General features: G+C 44.3%; 1 protein-coding gene across 3 annotated transcripts in view; it reads left to right on the forward strand.

Moving 5' to 3' along the window:
* Positions 1-25,984, forward strand: part of LOC139262887 (gamma-aminobutyric acid receptor subunit beta-2) — a 454,786-nt gene that overhangs the window by 133,427 nt on the left and 295,375 nt on the right. Inside the window, exon 1 of one of the 3 annotated variants that reach the window (XM_070878142.1) lies at positions 21,936-22,013. The exons of the other annotated variants lie outside the window; for them this stretch is intronic. The gene's annotated coding sequence lies outside the window, so the exon portion shown is untranslated. Of the gene's footprint in view, positions 1-21,935; positions 22,014-25,984 lie in introns of those variants that run through there. 3 annotated transcript variants of the gene reach the window in all.

The raw sequence follows: 25,984 nt of genomic DNA on the forward strand, positions 1-25,984 counted from the left end.
CCATCGTCTCTGGGACAGTCTGGGCTGCTGCTTGTTCTTGATTATCTGAAAGCAAACAGGCACAAGAGTTGGGTTATGGTGAGGGGAGGGGAGAGGAAAGCAAGATATGCAAGCATAGCTTGTAAGTGAGAAGAGAGTGTGCGATGAAGGGAAGTGGGATGTGAGAGGAAGGATCAGGAATGAGCATACCATTGTTGTCCCCAAGGCTTCAACCTTACCTGTTGCCACGGCCTCCATGACTTCCCATTCAATGATGTTGAGCACTCGCTTCTCCAGTTGGCTCCTGTATGGCAGCTTGCCCCTCGCCTGTCTGCTGCTGCTCCTGGCAATTATGCACAACCTTTGCCTGCAAGAGAGAGGGAAGTTTGTGGGTGAGTATGCTACAGTGTGTTTGGGTGATGTGCCCGCCATAATTGAATAGCTGTCAGTGCAATATGTGAGATGTGAGTGTTGCAGCAGTGGCAAGGCTGTGAAGCGAAGCTATGATTTTGAGGTCTGAGTGGTGATAGATAGAGATTGTTGGTAGGTGAGTGCTGGGAGTGTGGTGTATTGAGCAATGTGTGAGGCTTGTGGTGTTGATGGTGGGATAAGGCATTTGCTGAAGCCATCACTTACGTTGACCTGCCATGCGAGGTCATTAAACAACTTGTGGCATTGTATGGAGGACCTGGAGACCATGCTGGTGGCCGTCACATAATCGGATATCTCCTGCCACAGACTTCTGGACGTATGGACCGCTGACATCCTGCCAGCTTGCGGGAAGAGGACAGCTCACTTCCTCTCCACAGACACCACCAGAGTTGCGTCTGAGTATCATCTTGCTCTCTCCCTGTGCTGAGGCTCAGCTGTCTCTTTAAAGTTGTAATACACTAGGATAGAACAAATGAAGGACAGAGACACGATGAGTTGCTAGTCCATGTGCTTGTTTATTAGGCCAGCGTGAACTGAGCATACTCATACCAAACCATGGGATAATACATTACACTGCTTTCCCCCTTAAAAAAAATAAAGCCAATTACATAGGTATGAGGGGCAAGTTAGCTAAGGTAGATTGGAAAAATAGATTTAAAAGGTATGGCGGTAGATAAGCAGTGGCTAGCATTTAAAGAATTATTTCATAATTCTCAAAAATACATTCCATTGAGAAACAAAAATTCCACGGGAAAAGTGATCCATCCGTGGCTAACTAAAGAAGGATCATTAGATTGAAAGAAGAAGCTTATAATGTTGCGAAACATGGTAGTAAGCCTGAGGATTGAGAGAGTTTCAGAAACCAGCAAAGGGTGACCAAAAAATTGATAAAAAGGGAAAAAATAGAATATGAGCAAAAACTAGTAAGAAATATCAAAACAGATTGCAAGAGCTTCCACAAGTATGTAAAAAGGAAGGAAGTAGCAAAAGTAAACATTGGTCCCTTAGAGGCTGAGTCAGGAGAAATTATTATGGGGAATAAGAAGTAGCAGAAACATTAAGAACATAACATAAGAATTAGGAGCAGGAGTAGACCATACGGCCCCTCGAGCCTGCTCTGCCATTTAATATGATCATGGACTCAGGTCCACTTCCCTGCCCACAACCCATAACCCCTTATTCCCTTATCGGTTAAGAAACTGTCTATCTCTATCTTAAATCTACTCAATGATCCAGCTTCCACAGATCTCTGAGGCAGCGAATTCCACAGATTCACAACCCTCTGAGAGAAGAAATTCCTCCTCATCTCAGTTTTACATGGGCTGCCCCTTATTCTAAGATTATGCCCCCTAGTTCTAGTCTCTCCTATCAGTGGAAACATCCTCAAGAGCCCTCATAATCTTACACGTTTCGAAAATATCACTTCTTATTCTTCTGAATTCCAATGAGTAGAGGCCCAACCTCCTCAGCCATTCTTCAAAAGTCAACCCCTTCATCTCCGGAATCAACTGAGTGACCCTTCTCTGAACTTCCTCCAAAGCAAGTATATCCTTTCTTCAATATAGAAACCAAAACTGTATGCAGTATTCCAGGTGTGGCCTCACCAATACCCTGTATAACTGTATCAAGACTTCCTCCCAATCTACATATAGATTGGGCTAACCAACCTAGTAGGAATACGATGGAGGAGGATTTCCTGGAGTGTATTAGCAATGGTTTTCTAGACCAATATGTTGATGAACCAACTAGAGGGTTGGCCATCCTAGACTGGGTGATGTGTAATGAGAAAGGACTAATTATCAATCTTGTTGTGTGAGGCCCCTTGGGGAAGAGTGACCATAATATGGTAGAATTCTTTATTAAGCTGGAGAGTGACACAGTTAATTCAGAGACGAGGGTCCTGAACTTAAGGAAAGGTAACTTCGATGGTATGAGACATGAATTGGCTAGAATAGACTGGCAAATGATACTTAAAGGGTTGACGGTTGATAGGCAATAGCAAACACATAAAGATCACATGGATGAACTTCAACAATTGTACATCCCTGTCTGGTGTAAAAATAAAATGGGGAAGGTGGCTCAACCGTGGCTAACAAGGGAAATTAAGGATCGTGTTAAATCCAAGGAAGAGGCATATAAATTGGTCAGAAAAAGCAGCAAACCTGAGGACTGGGAAAAATTTAGAATTCAGCAGAGGAGGACAAAGGGTTTAATTAGGAGAGGGAAAATAGAGTATGAGAGGAAGCTTGCTGGGAACATAAAAACTGACTGCAAAAGCTTCTATAGATATGTGAAGAGAAAAAGATTAGTGAAGACAAACGTAGGTCCCTTGCAGTCAGAATCAGGTAAATTTATTAATGGGGAACAGAGAAATGGCAGACCAATTGAACAAATATTTTGGTTCTGGCTTCACGAAGGTAGACACAAATAACTTCCGGAAATACCAGGGGACTGAGGGTCTAGTGAGAAAGAGGAACTGAAGGAAATCCTTATTAGTCGGGAAATTGTGTTAGGGAAATTGATGGGATGAAAGGCCGATAAATCCCCAGGGCCTGATCTTCTACATCCTAGAGTACTTAAGGAAGTGGCACTAGAAATAGTGGATGCATTGGTGATCATTTTCCAACAGTCTATCGACTCTGGATCAGTTCCTATGGACTGGAGGGTAGCTAATGTAACACCACTTTTGAAAAAAGGAGGGAGAGAGAAAACGGGTCGTTAGCCTGACATCGTAATGGGAAAAATGTTGGAATCAATTATTAAAGATGAAATAGCAGCGCATTTGGAAAGCAGTGACAGGATCGGTCCAAATCAGCATGGATTTATGAAAGGGAAATCATGCTTGACGAACCTTCTAGAGTTTTTTGAGGATGTAACTAGTAGAGTGGACAAGGGAGAATCAGTGGATGTAGTGTATTTGAACTTTCAAAAGGTTTTTGACAAGGTCCCACACAAGAGGTTGGTGTGCAAAATTAAAGCACATGGTATTGGGGGTAATGTATTGACATGGATAGGGAACTGGTTGGCAGACAGGAAGCAGGGAGTCGGGATAAACGGGTCCTTTTCAGAATGGCAGGCAGTGACCAGTGGGGTGCCGCAGGGCTCAGTGCTGGGACCCCAGATATTTACAATATACATTAATGATTTAGACGAAGGAATTGAGTGTAATATCTCCAAGTTTGCAGATGACACTATGCTGGGTGGTGGTGTGAGCTGTGAGGAGGATGCTAAGAGGCTGCAGGGTGACTTGGACAGGTTAGATGACAGATGCAGTATAATGTGGATAAATGTGAGGTTATCCACTTTGGTGGCAAATACACGAAGGCAGAATATTATCTGAATAGCGGCAGATTAGGAAAAGGGGAGGTGCAACGAGACCTGGGTGTCATGGTTCATCAGTCATTGAAAGCTGGCATGCAGGTACAGCAGGCGGTGAAGAAAGAAAATGGCTAGGGGATTTGAGTATAGGAGCAGGGAGGTCTTACTGCAGTTGTACAGGGCCTTGGTGAGGCCTCATCTGGAATATTGTGTTCAGTTTTGGTCTCCTAATCTGAGGAAGGACGTTCTTGCTATTGAGGGAGTGCAGCGAAGGTTCACCAGACTGATTCCCGGGATGGCAAGACTGACATATGAGGAGAGACTGGATCGACTGGGCCTGTATTCACTGGAGTTTAGAAGGATGAGAGGGAATCTCATAGAAATATATAAAATTCTGATGGGACTGGACACGTTAGTTGCAGGAAGAATGTTCCCGATGTTGGGGAAATCCAGAACCAGGGGACACAGTCTAAGGATAAGGGGTAAGCCATTTAGGACTGAGATGTGGAGAAACTTCTTCATTCAGAGAGTTGTTAACCTGTGGAATTCTCTGCCGCAGAGAGTTGTTGATGCCAGTCTGTTGGATATATTCAAGAGGGAGTTAGATATGGCCCTTACGGCTAAAGGGATCAAGGGGTATGGAGAGAAAGCAGGAAAGGGGTACTGAGGTGAATGATTAGTCATAATCTTATTGAATGCTGGTGCAGGCTTGAAGGGCTGAATGGCCTACTCCTGCAGCTATTTTCTATGTTTCTATGTTTGTATTGTCAGCAAACTGGGCTACGTTACACTCAGTCCCTTTTTCCAAGTCATTAATATAGATTGTAAATAGTTGGGGTCCCAGCACTGATCCCTGTGGCACCCCACTAATTACTGATTGCCAACCTGAGAATGAACCATTTATCAAACATGACTTCCCTTTCATAAATTCATGCTGACTCTGCCTGACTGAATTATGTTTTTCCAAATGTCCAGTTACCGCTTCTTTAATAATGGACTCCAACATTTTCCCAACCTCAGATGTTAGGCTAACTGGTCTATAGTTTCCTGCGTTTGTCTGCCTTTTTTAAATAGGGGCATTACATTTGTACAATGTACATTTGCAAACAAATATTTTGTATCTGTCTTCACAGTAGAAGACACAAAAGCACAAAAATGGTGGGGAACCAAGGGTCTAATGAGGGTGAGGAACCTAACGTAATTAATCGAAGTAGAGAAAAAGTACTAGAGAAACTAATGGGACAAATTGCCGACAAGTGTCTTGGCCCTGATGGCCCACATCCTGGTTCCTGGTGGCTGCAGAGAAAGTGGATGCATTGGTTTTGATCTTCCAAAATTCCCTAGATTCTAGAACGGTTCCAGCGATTGGAAGGTAGCAAATGTTACACCGCTATTCAAGAAAGGAAGGAGAGAGAAAACCGAGAACTACAGGCCAGTTAGCTTGACATCAGTCGTCGGGAAAATGCTGGAATTCATTGTTAAGGAAGTGGTATCAGGGCATTTAGAAAGTCATAATATGATTCGGCAGAGTCAGCCTCGGTTTATGAAAGGGAAATCGTGTTTGACAAATTTATTAGAGCTTTTTGAGGATGTAACTAGCAGGGTACATAAAGTGGAACCAGTGGATGTAGTTTATTTGGATTTCCAAAAGGCATTCGATAAGGTGCCACATAAAAGGTTATTACGCAAGATAAGGGCACATGGGGTTGGGGGTAATATGATAGCATGGATCGAGAATTGGTTAACGGAGAGTAGGAATAAACAGGTCTTTTTCAGGTTGGCAGACTGTAATTAGTGGGGTGCCGCAAGGATCAGTGCTGGGGCCTCAGCTTTTAACAATCTATATTAATAACCTAGATGAAGGGACGGAGTGTAATGTATTCAAGTTTGCTGATGATACAAAGCTAGGTGAGAAAGTAAACTGTGAGGAGAACGCAAAGGGATATAGGTAAAGTGAGTGGGCAGTAAGGTGGCAGATGGAGTATAATGTAGGGAAATGTGCAGTTATTCACTTTGGTAGGAAGAAACTTTTAAATGTTGGTGTTCAGAGAGATTTGGGTGCCCTTGTGCAAGAAACACAAAGCTAACATGCAGGTACAGCAAACAATAAGGAAGGCAAATGGCATGTTGTCCTTTATTGCAAGGGGGCTAGATTATAAGATTAAGCAAGTCTTGCTACAATTGTACAAGGCCTTGGTGAGAGCACACGTGGAGTATTGTGCACAGTTTTGGTCTCCTTATCGAAGGAAGGATGTACTTGCCTTGGAGGCGGTGCAATGAATGTTTACTAGATTGACCCCTGGGATGAGAAGGCTGTCCTATGATGAGAAATTATGTAGAATGGGCCTATACCCTTTGGAGTTTAGAAGAATGAGAGGTGATCTCATTGAAACATACAATATTCTGAAGGGGATTGACAGGGTAGATGCTGAGAGGTTGTTTTCCCTGGCTGGAGTCTAGAAATAGGGGGCATAGTCTCGGGATAAGGGGTAGGCCATTTAAGAGCAATTGAGGAGGCATTTCTTCACTGAGAGGGTTGTGAATCTTTGAAATTCTCTGCACCAGAGGGCTGTGAATGCTGAGTTGATCATGTCTTGGTTCATCTCTAGCAGAGATCATTTGATACACATGAACAGTTTGGATTTTGTCACCAATTTCAACAACATGCATTTATATAGCGCTTTTTAACATAGTGAAACATCCCAAGGCTCTTCATAGGAGTGTTATGCGATAAAAATTTGACACCGAGCCGTATAAGTAGAAATTAGCACAGGTGACCAAAAGCTTCGTCAAAAAGGTATGTTTTGTCATGTATCCTACATGGCTACTGTTTTACTATCACAAGGTGTGCCACCAGAGGGCACAGCAGTGGGAGACTTGTAGGTTACCTGTACAGGTGTGCCTGGCCTAATATAAAAGGCAGGCCACCAGGTGTGATCCTCTCTCTGGAGTTAACAAATAAAGGATTAAGGTCACTACAGTTCAAGTGCAACACACTGCCTCGTGGAGTCATTATTAGTGCATCCAAGGATACAACAATTGGCGACGAGATTACAGACTTTCAGACGAAAATGGCTACCCTTGGTACGTTGCAGCAGTTTGCCAATGATCATGATTGGGACACCTTTGTGGAGAGGCTTGACCATTTCTTCACAGCAAATGACCTGGCAGGAGACGACCCGGCCACACTGGCTGATAACCAGTTGTGGGCCCACTGTCTGTGGCCTCGTGAGGGACTTGCTAGCACCAGCGAAGACAGCGATCAAGACGTACGAGGAACTCGTAATACTGATCCATGAGCAACTCAAGCCCAAGGAGAGCATCCTCGCCCACCGACGGCCCGAATGCCAGGAAATCGCGAAATACGCTGCAGACCTCAGGAGGCTGGCGCCACCTCAACGAAACACTGCGGGACATTTTTGTCATTGGAATCGGCCATGAGGGCCTTCTTCATAAGCTACTGTCGGCGGATACCACAGTCACACTGCAGAAGGCCATCTCTCTGCGCCAGGCATTCATGACCTCGACCTGCAGTTCTACGCAGATCGTCACCCTCAGGACTCAAACTCGGCAGGTACTGTGGCGCCTTTTAGAGGCTGGACTGTAGAACGCGAACCCTCTCAGGGAAGAGAGAACGGGCCCCTGAGTCCCTTAACTCAGAGTCCGCCGAGAGGGACTAATCGAGTAGCTCCATGCTGGCGTTGTGGAGGGAGTCACAGGGCTCACCAGTGCCATTTTAAAGACTATGTATGCAAGGGCTGCAGCACATCGGGCCACCTCCAGCGAATGTGTAAGAGAAATATAACTCACTGTGTCGATGGCCATGAATCCAGCGCAGATTATGAAATGATAGGCAGAGAGGTAGCTCAGCCCCACGATGAGGTATATAGCATGTTTACCTGCACCACCGAGTGTTCCCCATTGAGGATGGAAGTCAAGATAGATGGCGTTCCATCTTCATGGAAGTGGACATGGGGATGAGCCAGTCAGTAATGAATCAAGAAGCTTTTGAGAGGCTATGGGACAATCAAGCTGAACGACCCAAGTTGGGCCCACTTCAGGCAAAGCTGCGCACCGACATCGATGAACTTTATCCCAGTCGATGGTAGTGCGAATGTAAAGGTACTCCAAAATGGTGTGCACAAGTTACCTCTGTGGATTGTTGCAGGTGATGGACCAACGCTACTCGGAAGGAGGTGGATGGAGAAGATCCATTGGAAGTGGGAAGACTTCACCCCTCCAACGATCGATGTCCTCCGTATTCGGAGGCACAACAAGCCCTCACTTGAGGGTGGACCCAGCACCAGGGAGCAGACCAGCACAGCACCAGAGAGCAGACCAGCACAGCACGACTGCGTGGAGATGATCCAGCTGAGACGACCCGAACGCACCTTCCAGGCTCCAGTAGCACGACTCCGGAGGAAGAAAATCAGATCCAAAGGCGACTTCACAGCTTCGGTGGCAGAATCCGGGGAGAAGAGGATCACCGCAGTCGACATCGTGGATGGAGGAAAGATGGCGCCCAAACCACGAGGTGATGCGCTGAAGAAAAAGATGGCCGCGACCAGACCAGGAGGTGCAGCACTGATGGAGCAACACGTGGCACCAAATGGAGAAGAGGATTGGGGTAAAGAAAGCAAGGGTCTCTTAAAGGAGGCCTGCAACCCACTACAATTAAAGGGACAGTTCTACCCACTCAAGCAATGTAATAGCAACTGTAAGTTAGAGACAAAATGTGTAATGGATGATCAGAGTTGTGTACATGCAATAAACAAGGAAAAGTCGCGTGATCATGTAAACGGTGTAATTGATGATCAGAATTGTGTACATGCAACCAGCGAGGCTACAGAGTATCCACTATAAGTAATGAAAAGTTGTGCGATGTAGGATTTCAACTGCACGCAGCCAATGCAGCGGGCAGACACCCATCGGGAGCACACCGGGCCAGTGAGCTACCCAATGCTGTAGCCTGTGTCCCCGGGACCAGAGTTATGCACCATGAAGTGTGGCCACAAGCAGCCAATACACACAAGCTGCAGAGCAAGCGATCTCAGGAGGGCAACGGTACCGGTATCGATACCCTGCCCCTGATCGGCTCCACCTCTCAGGCACCCGATGGCACCAACTGCCATGAGCAAACTGTGCTAAGGCGCAGCCCCCAGTCCCCATCGCCACCAAGGCCGTACCCGGAAACGAAGGGTCACTTGCTACAGTCCTCCCAAAGGGGACCGATAACCAGCCAAGATCCCAAATCAAACAATGCCCAGGCTAGCGAGTCAGCAGCTCCCTGTGCACTGCTAGACGACAGCCCCTCAAGGAGCAGCAGCGACACAGTGCGCAAGAAAGGATAGGGAGGTCACAGGCATCTGTGAACCTGGCCAATGCTGGGAACCACGGCAACAGCCCCAAGAGCAGGCAACTTGAGCCAACTGGATTCCCACTGCCAGCACTGGGCACTGTGCCGCCACCAGACTACCTGGACTCCATCCAGCAGTTGTGGAACTAGTTTATCCTTATGCACCGGTCATCGATCCCCAGTATGCATCGATAATATATCTCACCAGTCCAATGTACCGGTCTCACAACTGAACAACAAATGAATGCAAACTTGTTTTTCTGAACTTGAATGTATATGAACGCACTGAGCCTCCGGCATAACCTATATGTGGGAGGGAGAGAATGGAGTGGTCAGGGCCAAACACAAACAGCAACTACCAGCACTCTACTGCACCAACTACTCACCCAAGATTGAAACGACCCGCCAAGGGTCAACCAGATAGAGCTAAGTCCAGAGCACATTCAATGCAGAGGCGTTTGCACTAAAGGCTTGGGGGAGAGTGATGTCATGTATCCTACATGGCTACTGTTTGTACTATCACCAGAGGGCACAGCAGTGGGAGACTTGTAGGTTACCTGTACAGGTGTGCCTGGCCTAGTATAAAAGGCAGGCCACCAGGTGTGTGATGTATCTAACACACAAATCACTGACTCCACACGGTCTGGTGTAAGTCTAACTGCTGTGACCCTTCGTCCTTTATTGTTCAGCTCAAGAGTGCCTCTCCAGTGTGGTGGTCAGCCTTATATAGTGCCTGTTCTAGGTACTTCCAGGTTTCTCACCACAACGCCCTCTGTGGTGTGGCATAGTGCTTACATTACATTTAAGGTGCCAGGATGATACACACATCATTACATAACATCACTTCCCCCCCCCCCCCCCCCCCCCCACCAGGACGCAGAACGACGATACATACATCAATACATAACATCACACTTGTCCAACGGAAGGCAGGTAGGCATAGACAGTGAGTTAGTATGGTACATATTATCTGGTACATTAACTAGTTATTGACTGGTAACGGATCCCTGATTTTCTTGTTAGCCCTTATCATTAATTGTACTTCATATCCATTATTTTACACAAATACAGTGGCCATTCAGCATTAAAAAATTAATTATTATAAATTCGCCATCTCACATTAACATAGGTCATTGTAGACTCGCTCTGCCTTACAGAAGTCCTTTGTGGGGACCACCTCTTGGTAAGGCCCTTTTAAAACTCCCAGGTGCATTTCCTTTTTAAGGCGCCATCTTTGATGCAGGAGGATTCCACGAGGCTTCTCCTTGGGCGCCGCTATCTTTGATGCTCTGCTGCTCTGAACACAATACCGCCGCCATCTTGCTCTCCGCCGCTCCGGATGCCCTCCGCCGTCGCAGCCTCCGCTCCCCTCCACTGCCACCTGACTTGTCGCCTCTCCTGCGGCCGTCGTCGTCGCTTCTCCGGCGGCCACCGTAGCCGCCTCCCCTGCGGCCATTGTGGCCTCTCCAGCGGCCGCACTTGCCGCCTCCCATGTGGCCGCCGACCTCCAGCTGCTGCCGCCGCCCGATGCTAACAGCTCCTCGGTGGGGCCCACCCGACGGCACCTTCCTTGTATGTTTCTATGAGATCCCCTCTCCTTCTAAACTCCAGTGAATACAGGCCCAGTCGATCCAGTCTCTCCTCATATGTCAGTCCTGCCATCCCTGGAATAAGTCTGGTGAACTTTCGCTGCACTCCCTCAATAGCAAGGACGTCCTTCCTCAGATTAGGAGACCAAAACTGAACACAATATTCCAGGTGAGGCCTCACCAAGGCTCTGTACAACTACAGTAAGACCTCCCTGCTCCTATACTCAAATCCCCGAGCAATGAAGGCCAACATGCCATTTGCCGCCTTCAACGCCTGCTGTACCTGCATGCCAGCTTTCAATGACTGATGTACCATGACACCCAGGTCTCGTTGCACCTCCCCTTTTCCTAATCTGCCGCCATTCTGATATTCTGCCTTCATGTTTTTGCCACCAAAGTGGATAACCTCACATTTATCCACATTATCCTGCATCTGCCATGCATTTGCCCACTCACCTAACCTTTCCAAGTCACCCTGCAGCCTCTTAGCATCCCCCTCACAGCTCACACTGCCACCCAGCTTAGTGTCATCTGCAAACTTGGAGATATTACACTCAATTCCTTCATCTAAATCATTGATGTATATTGTAAATATCTGGGGTCCCAGCACTGAGCCCTGTGGCACCCCACTAGTCACCGCCTGCCAGTCTGAAAAGGACCCGTTTATCCCGATTCTCTGCTTCTTGTCTGCCAACCAGTTCTCTATCCACGTCAATATATTACCCCCAATACCATGTACTTTAATTTTGCACACCGATCTCTTGTGTGGGACCTTGTCAAAAGCCTTTTGAAAGTCCAAATACACCACATCCACTGGTTCTCCCTTGTCCACTCTACTAGTTACATCCTCAAAAATTACATTCTTGATGCGGTCATTGCAGGGATGGCAGATTTGGGCACCAATTTTGCTAGGAGCAGTTTGTGATTGGTTATCACCAATCTGCCAATCAGGAGCTGTTGGAATTTTTTGGTTGCAAACACTATGGCAAGTGCTTCCTTTTCAATTTGCGCTTAGTTTATTTTGCTCTTTGTGAGGGTTTGATGCAAACACGATTTGTTTCTGTTGGCCATCATCAATTGTACATCCCTGTCTGGCGTAAAAATAAAAAAGGGAAGGTGGCTGAACCGTGGTTATCAAGGGAAATCAAGGATAGTATTAAAGCCAAGGAAGTGGCATACAAATTGGCCAGAAATAGCAGCGAACCTGGGGACTGGGAGAAATTTAGAACTCAGCAGAGGAGGACAAAGGGTTTGATTAGGGCAGGGAAAATAGAGTACGAGAGGAAGCTTGCAGGGAACATTAAGACGGACTACAAAAGCTTTTATAGATATGTAAAGAGAAGAAGGTTAGTAAAGACAAACGTAGTTCCCCTGCAGTCAGAATCGGGAAGTCATAACGGGGAACAAAGAAATGGCAGACCAATTGAACAAGTACTTTGGTTCGGTATTCACTAAGGAGGACACAAACAACCTTCCGAATATAAAAGGGGTCAGAGGGTCTAGTAAGAAGGAGGAACTGAGGGAAATCCTTATTAGTTGGGAAATTGTGTTGGGGGAAATTGATGGGATTGAAGGCCGATAAATCCCCAGGGCCTGATGGACTGCATCCCAGAGTACTTAAGTAGATGGCCTTGGAAATCGCGGATGCATTGACAGTCAGTTTCCAACATTCCATATACTCTGGATCAGTTCCTATGGAGTGGAGGGTAGCCAATGTAACCCCACTTTTTAAAAAAAAAAGGAGGGAGAGAGAAAACAGAGAATTATGGACCGGTCAGCCTGACATCAGCAGTGGGTAAAATGAAGGAATCAATTATTAAGGATGTCATAGCAGTGTATTTGGAAAGAGGTGACATGATAGGTCCAAGTCAGCATGGATTTGTGAAAGGGAAATCATGCTTGACAAATCTTCTGGAATTTTTTGAGGATGTTTCCAGTAGAGTGGACAAGGGAGAACCAGTTGATGTGGTATATTTGGACTTTCAGAAGGCTTTCGACAAGGTCCCACACAAGAGATTAATGTGCAAAGTTAAAGCACATGGGATTGGGGGTAGTGTGCTGACGTGGATTGGAAACTGGTTGTCAGACAGGAAGCAAAGAGTAGGAATAAATGGGTACTTTTCAGAATGGCAGGCAGTGACTAGTGGGGTACCGCAAGGTTCTGTGCTGGGGCCCCAGCTGTTTACATTGTACATTAATGATTTAGACGAGGGGATTAAATGTAGTATCTCCAAATTTGCGGATGACACTAAGTTGGGTGGCAGTGTGAGCTGCGAGGAGGATGCTATGAGACTGCAGAGTGATTTGGATAGATTAGGTGAGTGGGCAAATGCATGGCAGATGAAGTATAATGTGGATAAATGTGAGGTTATCCACTTTGGTGGTAAAAACAGAGAGACAGACTATTATCTGAATGGTGACAGATTAGGAAAAGGGGAGGTGCAACGAGACCTGGGTGTCATGGTACATCAGTCATTGAAGGTTGGCATGCAGGTACAGCAGGCGGTTAAGAAAGCAAATGGCATGTTGGCCTTCATAGCGAGGGGATTTGAGTACAGGGGTAGGGAGGTTTTGCCACAGTTGTACAGGGCCTTGGTGAGGCCACACCCGGAGTATTGTGTACAGTTTTGGTCTCCTAACTTGAGGAAAGACATTTTTGCTATTGAGGGAGTGCAGAGAAGGTTCACCAGACTGATTCCCGGATGGCGGGACTGACATATCAAGAAAGACTGGATCAACTGGGCTTGTATTCACTGGAGTTCAGAAGAATGAGAGGGGATCTCATAGAAACGTTTAATATTCTGACAGGTTTAGACAGGTTAGATGCAGGAAGAATGTTCCCAATGTTGGGGAATTCCAGAACCAGAGGTCACAGTCTAAGGATAATGGGTAATCCATTTAGGACCGAGATGAGGAGAAACTTCTTCACCCAGAGAGTGGTGAATCTGTGGAATTCTGTACCACAGAAAATTTTTGAGGCCAATTCACTAAATATATTCAAAAAGGAGTTAGATGTAGTCCTTACTACTAGGGGGATCAAGGGGTATGGTGAGAAAGCAGGAATGGGGTACTGAAGTTGCATATTCAGCCATGAACTCATTCAATGACGGTGCAGGCTCGAAGGGCTGAATGGCTTACTCCTGCACCTATTTTCTATGTTTCTATATTATGTGGCTTATGACAGCTCCCACAACGTAACTGGAAGCATCACATGTTTGACTTAAGCTCTTTGTCCTAGTGCATAAGTAGAGTATTGCTCGAGAGATTTTTCTTCCAAGCGTCATAAACTTTCATCCACTTCCAGTGGACATCCTTCTTGAGGAGCTCATGCAATGGAGGTAAAATGATCGCTTTCTCAGGGAAGAAACATGCATAGTACTGAACCATTCCAAGGAAAGATCTTTACTCAAACACGTTCTCTGCTTTTAAAACATTGATGTGTTGGAAATAGCCAAGTTTAAAGCTATCTCTGGTAACTTTAATAATCAGGATCGACTGTTACCCAATCTGGTGGGTATATTGTGTTTAATCAGTGTTTAAGATGAAATATAACACATTAGTTATACAGCAAAAGCATACGACCATAACAAGTAGTTGATAACGATCCGATCGGACAAATAGCTCGTGCACATGAACGGTTCTCTGGTTTGCAGCCTCTTTCTCTTTTTGTATGGAGCTTCCTTCGGTAAAGCATCGAATCACTTGAAAAGTGTTCGACCAGCCCACCTTCTGTTTCACTCTCCCTTCACACTGTTTGTGAGGACAGCCTTTAGGAGGCTTACTTTTTATTCTCTTTTTAGGGGTGGGTCTGATGTGGGATATTGACGAGACCGTTTGACCTATAGAGATTTCCCTAAAAAATGGCTATCAAATGACGTATTGTGGCTCTCATTAAAGGAACGCACTGCCGCTGCCGCCGTGTTTTTTTTTATTGGCCGACTGCCATGTCGGGCCGACAGTTATACCCCTGGGTTCGGCCGGGCTGCCAACAGGCATCCTGGCACCCCCTCTCGGGTGCCAGGCTGCTGGCCCAGTCGAAACCCTCCCTGGTGGCCCAGTGGACCAAACTTTTAAAATCGTGCAGGTTCTGCCCTTTAAGTGATGGGGAGAGCCGAGGTGACACGGCACCATGATGATGTCATCTGCGCTACACTGGTGACTGACAGCGGCGGCCACTACACCTGCCCCCAAGTTTTGTTTCACTAGTGTGCTCACCGCCCGCAACCGCCCCCATAATGAGTGACTTCCGGTCCGCCTGAAAAAAAAAAGCCAAAGAGCGAAATTTCGCTCAAGAGGCCACCTCAACCACTGCGGCGGTAAAACCAGTTGAAATGGGGTGCACCCCATTTCCAGCGGTGTGCAATTTTGGCTCATAAGTCTTTCTATAACAAATTGTCTTAAAGATACATAAATAAAGTTGAAGTCCGAACTGGAAAACAACAGATATATGGGTCTCATAGTGCAGAATGCTATAACATTGCAGCAGGGTGCCAAAACATTAGCAATTCTAAGCATCTAATACCAATTTGATTTCATCTCCAGTTCAAAACATCGATTTAAACATATCATTCTTCATTCTTGGTGTCAGTTTTATACATGTTGAACCCCTGATTTCTAACAGATGACAGCATCAGCCTTTTCTTTCACTGGTTGCAAACCATTTGCATCAACTTTCAGACCAAGGTACACTACTTCGGGCTGCACAAAAGCACATTTGCTCTTTTTCATTTTGACGTTGTGGGCAATCAATCTTTGAAGCACTATATCTAACGCCTAGATTTTCTTCCTCACTGGTTATTGCGACCAGCACATCGTCTTGATTGGATAAGCAATTTGGAACTCCTTGCAAAATCTTATCCATCATAACCTGGAAGATTTTAGGGAGGACTTTACACCATACGGCAGCTTGGTGTATGAGTACAGTCCCTTGTGTGTGTTGGTGAGATACTGTTGACGCTCTTTGTCAACATTCAGATGAGCCTAAGTGTTCAACTGGTCAAGCTTGGAGAAAACTTTTGACCCAGAGAGTGCTGCATACAAATCTTGGGATGTAGGTAATGGGTACTACTCATTGTCAACTGCATGGTTGATAGTAACTTTGTACTCACCACACATGCATATAGTTTTGTCTTTGGGCCCTACCACAATCTGGGTAGCTCATTCACTTTTGTCAGTTTTTAATAAAACTCTGTTCTCTGAGCTTCGCTAGCTCTTCCTCCACATGACTTTTCAATGCATAGGGGACTGGCCCTGTCTTACAATAGATAGGCTTCACGTTGGACTTGATGTGGATATGCGCGTCATATTCAGTGATGCCCTCATAACTGTCTGTGAACATGCTTTCAGTTTAATATCAACCATGCAGTTGATGAGGAGTTCCAAATTGCTTATTTGTTTTTCCAGTTTAGTTTTAACTTACTCAACCAGCCTTTGCCGATGAGAGTTGGCCTGTTGTAATTTACCAAAATTCCCTGGATTCTGGGGAGGTCCCAGCAGATTGGAAAACTGCAAATATAATGCCCCTATTTCAAAAAGGAGGCAGACAAAAAGTAGGAAACTATAGACCAGTTAGCCTAACATCTGTGGTTGCGAAAATGTTGGAGTCCATCATTAAAGAACCAGTAGCAGGACATTTGGAAAAACAAAATTCGGTCAGGCAGAGTCAGCATGGATTTATGAAGGGGAAGTCATGTTTGACAAATTTGCTGGAGTTCTTTGAGGATGTAACAAACAGGGTGGATAAAGGGGAACCAGTGGATGTGGTATATTTGGACTTCCAGAAGGCATTTGACAAGGTGCCACATAAAAGGTGACTGCACAAGATAAAAGTTCACAGGGTTGGAGGTAATACATTAGCATGGATAGAGGATTGGCTAACTAACCGAAAACAGAGAGTCGGGATAAATGGTTCATGCTCTGGTTGGCAACCAGTAACTAGTGGGGTGCCGCAGGGATTAGTGCTGGGACCCCAACTATTTACAATCTATATTAACGACTTGGAAGAAGGGACTGAGTGTAACGTAGCCAAGTTTGCTGACGATACAAAGATGGGAGGAAAAGCAATGTGTGAGGAGGACACACAAAGTCTGCAAAAGGACATAGATAGGCTAAGTGAGAAGGCAAAAATTTGGCAGATGGAGTATAATGTTGGAAAGTGTGAGGTCATGCACTTTGGCAGAAAAAAATCAAAAAGCAAGTTATTATTTAAATGGAGAAAGATTGCAAAGTGCTGCACTACAGGGGGACCTGGGGGTTAATGTGCATGAAACACAAAAGGATAGTATGCAGGTACAGCAAGTGATCAGGAAGGCCAATAGAATCTTGGCCTTTATTGCAAAGGGGATGGAGTATAAAAGCAGGGAAGTCTTGCTACAGCTATACAGGGTATTGGTGAGGCCACACCTGGAATACTGCATGCAGTTTTGGTTTCCATATTTACGAAAGAATATACTTGCTTTGGAGGCAGTTCAGAGAAGGTTCACTAGGTTGATTCTGGAGATGAGGGGGTTGACTTATGAGGAAAGGTGAGGAGGTTGGACCTCTACTCACTGGAATTCAGAAGAATGAGAGGTGATCTTATAGAAAAGTATAAGATTATGAGAGGGCTTGACAAGGTGGAAGCAGAGAGGATGTTTCCACTGATGAGGGAGACTAGAACTAGAGTGCATGATCTTAGAATAAGGGGCCGCCCATTTAAAACTGAGATGAGGAGAAATTTCTTCGCTGAGGGTTATAAATCTGTGGAATTTGCTGCTTCAGAGAGCTGTGGAAGCTGGGACATTGAATAATTTTAAGACAGAAATAGACAGTTTCTTGAACGATAAGGGGTTATGGGGAGCGGGCAGGAAAGTGGACCTGAGTCCATGATCGGATCAGCCATGATTGTATTAAATGGGGGAGCAGGCTCGAGGAGCCATATGATCTACTCCTGCTCCTAGTCTTATGTTCTTATGTTGTTGTAGCTCGCTACATTAATAGGCAGCTTTACTGACTGACCATTGTGTTAAACTATACATTCCATTTGTCTCTAGGATTTCTCCGGAGTAGGTTTTTAACTCTATGGTATTCTTTGATTAAACGTACTCTCATATGTATCCTTACTCAGAATAGAGCAGTCCACCGCCGAATCGAGACACATCAACATATTGTTTGTTGATTAAAAGTTTTGTATGGAAGTTTTTCTCTTGACTGCTAACGTTGCCACTAGTGGCATAGATACTGTAGATGCCGAGTTCTTCAACATCAGGTGTGTTCACGTCAATATTGTGAACTCCTCCCTTTTTTTGTCACTGATTTGCATTGCCACGAGAATGGTTCTTCTTACTTTAGATCTAGCTCTGCAAGCTGTTGAAATATGGCCTTGCTTCTGGCAGTAAAAACACTTTGCATTTTTTTATTGGCAGGACTGTGGCGAATGATTTCCATTGCAGCAATAACAATTCACAGAAATGCTCTCACTGATATGCTTTTTGACTTGGTCTCCCATCTTTAGGTTTGCCAGTAGCTTTGTGACAGTAGACCTCAGCTGCACTAGTCACTTGAGTTGGACGGAGCTTCCTAGCATTCTGAGACGCTATCTCCATAGATATTACACTTTTGCATGCAATGTTAAACATTAGTTTCGGAGTGTTCAGTGACTTGGACTGTGTGCGTTCATCCAACAGTCCACACACAAACTTACCTTGCAACGCACAATCCAAAAATTACAATGCAAAGACAGGCTCTTGAGCTACAATGTACTCACTGATGGTTTCACTTTGTTTTTGGTTTCTGATACCAAACTTGTAGCTTTCTGCTATTTCTAACGGCTTCTCGAGTTTCTCGACAATGTCTCTAAATGACGCATCCTTTCCTTTCCTTGGTGCAAGTAGATTTAAGAACATAATAGGTCATTCGACCCCTTGAGCCTGCTCTGCCATTCAATGAGATCATGGCTGGTCTTCTACCTCAAATCCACTTTCCTGCTCTATCCCCATATCCCTTGATTCCCTTAATATCCAAAATTCTATCTATCTCTGCTTTGAATATACTCAAAGACTGAGTCTCCACAACTCTCTGGGGTAGAGAATTCCAAAGATTTACCACCCTGAGTGAAAAAGTTTCTCCTCATCTCAGTCCTAAATGGCTGATCCCTTATTTGAGACTGTGACCCCTGGTTCTAGACGCCTCGGCCAGAAGAATCATCCTCCCTGCATCTACCCTGTCGAGTCCTGTAAGAATTTTGTATGTTTCAATGAGATCACCTCTCATTCTTCTAAACTCTGGAGAATATAGGCCTAGTCTACTCAATCTCTCCTCATCGGACAATCCCCCCATCCTAGGAATCAGTCAGGTGACCCTTCGTTGCACTCCCTCAATGGCAAATATATCCTTCCTTAGGTAAGGAGACCAAAACTCTTCACAGTACTCCAGGGACGGTCTTACCAGGGCCCTATATAATTGCCGTAAGGCGTCTTTACATTATACTCAAATCCTCTTGTAATAAAGGTCTACATACCATTTGCTTTCTTAGTTGCTTTCTGTACCTGCTTGTTAACTTTCAGTGATTCGTGTACAAGGACACCAAGGTCCCTCTGAACACCAACATTTCCCAAGCTTTCACCATTTAAAAAAAAACTCTGCTTTTCTATTTTTCCTACCAAAGTAGATAAATTCACATTTCTCCATATTATATTCCATTTACCATGTTCTTGCCCACTCACCTAGCCTGTCTATATTCCCTTGAAGTCTCTTTGCATCCTCCTCACGAATTACATTCCCAACTAGCTTTGTATCATCAGCAAAGTTGGATATACAGGTATAACGTCTCGAATCCGGCTGTCCAAAAACCGGACATTTTTGAGGTGGCCAAGATGGCGATATCAAGCGACAAGGGATGAGGAAACTGGTACAAAATGGTAAAAAATGCAGCTGCAGGTGGCGGGAATCAGCAGGCGGTGAGGAGCAGAGGATCGGCATATTAACTTTCATTGATTTGTATATAAGATCACCCAGGCCCCTCTGAACACCAATATTTCCCAATCTCTCTCCGTTCTATTTTTCTGACCAAAGTGGATAATTTCACATTTCTCCACATTATGTTCCATTTGCCATGTTCTTGCCCATTCATTTCGCCTATCTGTATCCCCTTGAAATCTCTTTGCATCCTCCTCACAACTTACGTTACCACCTCGCTTTGTATCATCAGCAAACTTGGATATATTACATTTGGGCTCCTCATCCAAATCATTGATATAGATTGTGAATAGCTGGGGCCCAAGCACCGATCCTTGCGGCACCTCACTAGTTACAGCCTGCCAACCCAAAAATGACCCGTTTATTCCTACTCTCGGTTTTCTGTCCGTCAACCAATCCTCAATCCATGCTAATATATTACCTCCAATCCCATGAGCCTTAATTTTGTTGAATAACCTCTTGTGTGACACTTTATCGAATGCCTCCTGAAAATCCAAATACACCACATCCACTGGTTCCTCCCTTATCTATTCTGCTAGTTACAACCTCAAAAAAATTCTTAACAGATTTGTCAAACATGATTTTCCTTTCATAAATCCTTTTATTTTCTAAGTGCTATGTTACCACGTCCTTAATAATAGATTCTAGCATGTTCCCTACTACTGATGTCAGGCTAATTAGTCTGTGGTACCCCATTTTCTCTCTCCTTCCTTTCTTAAATAGCAGGGTTACATTAGCTACCTTCCAATCTGTGCGAACCGTTCTAGAACCTGTGGAATTTTGGAAGATGACAACCAATACATCTTCTATCTCTATAGCCACCTCTTTCAAAACCTTAGAATGTAGGCCATCAGGTCTAGGGGATTTATCGGCTTTTAGTTCCAGTACTATTTTTTGTACTAATACTAATTTCTTTCAGTTCCTCATTCTTGCTGGACCCTTGGAGGTTTTTTGTGTCTTCTTCCGTGAAGCTAGACACACAGTATTTGTTTAATTTCTCTGCCATTTCCTTATTCCCAATTATAATTTCTCCTGTCTCAGCCTGGGGACCCACATTTACTTTTGCTAATCCTTTCCTTTTTACATACCTATAGAAGCTTTTACAGTTTGTTTTTATGTCCCTCGCTAGTTTAGTTTCATATTCTATTTTCCCTTTCTTTATCAATTTCTTGTTTTTTTTTTGCTGAATTCTAAAATCTTCCCAATCCTTAGGCTTACTGCTTATTTTGGCAACATTATAAGCCTCTTCCTTTGATCTAATACTACGTTTAACTTCTCTTATTAGCTAAGGTTGTACCACTTTTCTTGTGGAGCTTTTGTGTCTTAAAGAAATGTATGTTTGTGGTAAATTATGTATTAATTCTTTAAATGCTAGCCATTGCTTGTCTACAGTCAAATATTTTAATGTAGTTTCCCAATCTACCTTAGCAACTCTCCCCTCATACCTGTGTAGTTTCCTTTGTTTAGATTTAAGACCCTAGTTTTGGATTTAACGAAATCACTTTCAAACTTAATGTAAAATTTCATCATATTATGGTCACTCTTCCCTTAGAGCCCCTTTACTATCAGGTTATTAATGAACCCTTTCTCAATGCATAGTACTATATAAAAATAACCTGTTCCCTAGTTGGCTCATCAACATACTGATCTAGAAAACTATCTTGTATACATTCCATTAATTCGTCCTCCACACTATTACTGCAAATTTGATTTGCTCAGTCTATATGTTGATTAAAGTCCCCCTTGATTATTGCATTACCTTTGTTACGTACACCTCTAATTTCCTGATTTATACTGTGCCCTACATTACCACTACTGTTTGGGGACCTATAAACAACTCCCACCAATATTTTCTGCACCTTGCTGTTTCTTAGCTCCACCCAAACTGATTCTACTTCTTGATTTTCCGAGCTAAGATCCTTTTTCTCTATTGTCTTTATCCTATCATTTATTATCAGGGTACCCCTCCTTCTTTTCCATTTTGCCTATCTCTTCTAAAAGTTAAGTATCCTGGAATATTTAGTAGCCAACCGTGGTCACTTTGTAACCAAGTCTCCGAAATGCCTATTAGATCAAACCTATTAATTTCTATCTGTGCTATTAATTCATTTATTTTGGACACAGATTACTTCATTTTGAGCTTGAAACTTCTCAGCTGCTCTTCAGTCTCAATAATATTTGTTGTTGTCCCTAAAAAAAAACAGCTCCATCCACTCAGTGTAAGAACTGAATAAATGGTTTGCGAGGTCGGTTGTGCTTGCTGAGGCTTCCGATGAATCCCGTAGGCCATGATTGACCGGATCACGTCGAACAGTGACTCAGCTCGCTACGTGTGTACCTGTGCGAATCAACGCCGCTGTTTCTGTGTATACGTACATGTGAAGGTGAGGCATAGACGATTCTGCAAGAGCGTTAATGATAACACATTGCAAAAATTCAGTTTAGGTGTCACAAATTCACCTTAAACTTGTCTACTTGAAGGTTGAATACCGTGTGCTTCTATGAATCCTAAAAATGGCTTTGGGATCCCATCCTTGTCACCATAACGTAATATACTTGGGTAGAACAAATGAAGGACAGAGACAAAATGAGTTGCTAGTCCATGTGCTTGCTTTATAGGCCAGAGTGAACTGAGCATGCTCATACCAAACCATGTGATAATACATTACAGTTGTAGGTTCTGCTTCCAAGTGGAGTTCCAAGTGGAATGACCATGAGGTGCTGTTGCATCAATGAACCTCCCCTTTAAGTAGTGGATAAAGTCTAGGCCAAACATGACTGGGATTTAGACTGCACCCTATATTGGCCTACCTATTGAGCGGTAAGTCAGTGAGTCGCGGTTTTAGTGCTGATATCGGTACTATATTCATGTTAATGAGGACTGCGCACAAATTTTGTGTGCTACCTAGTCCGTTTTGACAAGAAACCGTAATGGGATGCAAGTTCTTGTAAATAAATGCGATTCAGGGTTATTAGAAATGTTCCAAAGGAATAGGTAGGAATGGATAGGTGGGCAAGATGGACTGAAGGTATTCTCCTGTCTGAAACTGTTACTGTGTTACTGTCATACCAATGCTGAGCTTGTGTCATAAATATGACTACAAAGAATAGCTTTGATCTACGAGCCAATCGGAGACTTGCTTTTCTGGGTCAAAGATTACTCGCACAGTGGGCTGCCTTAAAACAAGGACATTGTGACATCTCTTAGAGAACCAAGCATTCACTTTCAAAATTTAATACTGTTTCTTGCTGATAAACTCCACATTGAGAGAGAATGGAATCCTTTCATTTTGGCATAGGTTGTAGCATTGAGCAAGGGAGCATGAAAAGTCATGTGAATGCAATCTATGACTCTTTGGGCTAGATTTTCGACAGGTTTGAGACTGCTTTTCCGCCTGGGCGAAGCGGAAAAACCACTTTTTGGCGCTAAATGAGTCACACAATATTTTGCGTCTGGGCAGAAATTTCGGCACTAGTTTTGTGGCGGCACTAAAAATTAGCGTCTGCCCAATGTTTTCAACGTTTGGATGTCGTCAATCTGCATGCAACGCTGCGCTGTCTCCCCGGGTGGATAATTCGGCGATATAACCTGTTTTACCATCCGCCCGGGAACCAGCCCTCAAAAAATCAGACGGACCCAGGCACCCTCCGGCACTGAAGACGCCATCTTGAAAACGGAGCAGAAGTTGAGTGCATAAAATTGAGAGAAGGAGGCTGCATTTTACACACTGAAGTTTTATGTGTGAATTTTATAGTTCGTTTTAAATTATATTTAAGGACATTTAAAAAAAAAAATGGGGCTACACTATGTCAGCCATCATACCTGGCTGCTTTTACTATGCAGCGTCGAGGTGGAAGAAGGCTTATTGATGAGCATTTTGAGCATAATCAAAGAGGTCGCATATGTGTAGGGAGGTGCCTTACCCGCGTCTGTTTCCCCCCCCCCTGCAGCCACGAGTTTACAGGGAACAGTGCTCATACCCGAGCTCTCTGAGGCACAGTGCATTAGGAGGCTGCGCTTCCGAAAAGTGGTGGTCGTCACAGAGATATGCCAGCTCATAAAGGCAGACCTACAGCCTACCAGCGGCAACAGGACTGCACTCCCCGTCGAGGTGAAGGTGACTGCGACACTTGCCTTCTATGCCTCCAGCTGAGGAGCAAAAAGATTTGGGAGGCCAAGTGCACAAATCATTTAAAGCTAGTAGACAGGTCAAAAACAATTAAAAAGAGTAATGGAATGTTGGCCTTTATATCAAGTGAAAACAAAGGGGTGGAAGTTATTCTTCAGTTGTATAAAGCCTTTGTCACAACCCATATGGAGCACTGCGTTCAGTTCTGGGCACCGCGTCTCAGGAAAGATATATCTGAGCACAGGTTCACCAGAATGATACTGGGACTTAGAGGGGTAAATTATGAAGACATGTTCCATAAATTTGGCTTGTATTCCCTTGAGTACAGAAGTTTGAGGGGTAATCTGATTGAGGTGTTTAAAATGTTAAGAATTTGATAGGATAGATACAGAGAAAAGATTTCCTTTGGTGGGGCAATTAAGAATGCGGAGACATAGGGCCCATGTTTCCGCAGGAGTTGCTCCTTTTTTTTTGGAGCAACTTGATTTTTCTGAACTATCTTTTTAGTTGCAATTCTGGCCATTTAATTTGTGCCAGTGTAAGTGAGTTAGTTAGATTTTTTTTTTAGTTCAGTTTTTTTTTTCAAAAGGGGGCGTTCCCAGCCACTTACCCCTGCTTTAGGCGTTTGGCCAGCAAATAGTTGCTCCAAACTAACTTAGGCCAGCGTATGTTGCCACTTCTGTCTGCACAGAAAAACCTTACCTAGAGTTAAGGAATCAGTGCAGGTAACTACATTTAAAGCACCACCAAGCACCAAACAAAGCACAAAAAGTAATAAGCAATTCATTAACAAATAAAATAGAAGGAACCCTGCACCTAAAGCACCAAAATCAATCAGTAAATAACAAATAAAAAATAGAAGTCCTACCTTAGGGAACGAAGCGGGCCGCCGATGAGGGAGCCCATTCGGCCAGGGCTGGGGGCGGTGTGCTTCAGGCCCCTCCCACTCAGCTGCATCATGTGTTTGCAGAAACGGCCTGCCAGGAGCTACTGCACATGCGCGCAGATTCTAGTGCGCAGGTGCAGAGGTCCCGGCACTGTTTTCAGCGCTGGGACCTGGCTCCGCCCCCAATCCATTGGGCCACGCTGTGCCTTGACAGAGGAGAGGTTGGGGAGTGGCCAGAATATGGATATCTTTTTTCGGCGCGCTTGGAAGCGGACAAAAGCGGCGCACCTCGGGTGAGGGCGCCAGAAAAACAGGTTAGGGAAACTCTAACCCATAATCTTAAAATGAGAACTGGGCCATTCTGCGCAAAATTAGTAGTAGAAATCTGGAATTCTCCACCTCAAAAGGGTGTGGATATGAGGAAAATTGGAACTTTCAAGACTGGGATCGATACAGTTTTGTTGGGTAAGATTATGAAGAGATATGGAGCAATGGCAGGTAAATGGAGTTGAGGTATAGACCAGCCATGTTCTAATTGAATTGTGGAACAGGCTCAAGAGTCTGAATGCCCTTCTCCTATTCTTAACATTCCTATTAACTCTCAAAATCCCAGAAATACTGACAGAACAATGATTTTACAATGTTGTGCCATCTGCAAGCCTGTAGGTAAAGAAGCTGCCCTTTGATGGTATGCTTAAATGTACTTCAAAATTAAGATTTATATCAGTAAGAGGTTACAACAATTTTTAAAAATGTAATTACAAGATAGTAACTGGTGTTTATTAACATAATTGAATGATGAACAAAAAAGCAGGTGGTATGAGAGCAGCATTATTCTGTAATATGAAGTGGTGAGTTGCAAGCTTGATACCAACAATGCCAACTGGAAGGTAGAGGCCTTAATGCTTGCAGACCTCTTAGCGGCTGTCTCTCAACAGCATTGGAGAAAGAACACCTTGGAAGAATAACTTTTTCTCCAATGGAAAAAATTATGGGCCCAAGTTTCCACATGATTTGCGCCTGATTTTTAGGAGCAACTGGTGGGGAACGGACTATCTTAGAAATCGCAATTCTCCACATTTTTTTTTCTGCCGTTCTAGTCAGGTAGAACAGTTCCACTTTGGAACAGAATTTTTTCTTCAAAAGGAGGCGTGTCCGGCCACTGACGCCTGATTTGAAAGTTTCCACAGTGAAAACGTACTCCAAACTAACTTAGAATGGAGCAAGTGAAAATTTTTGTAGAACTGAAAAAACCTGTTCTACACATTAAAAAATCAGGCGCAGGTTACAAATTAGGCGTCCAGAACGAGGTGGGCGGTGTGGGGGGGGGGGAGGGAAG

The sequence above is a fragment of the Pristiophorus japonicus genome, chromosome 4 (assembly GCF_044704955.1).
Source record: "Pristiophorus japonicus isolate sPriJap1 chromosome 4, sPriJap1.hap1, whole genome shotgun sequence".
Classification (NCBI taxonomy): Eukaryota; Metazoa; Chordata; class Chondrichthyes; family Pristiophoridae; genus Pristiophorus; species Pristiophorus japonicus.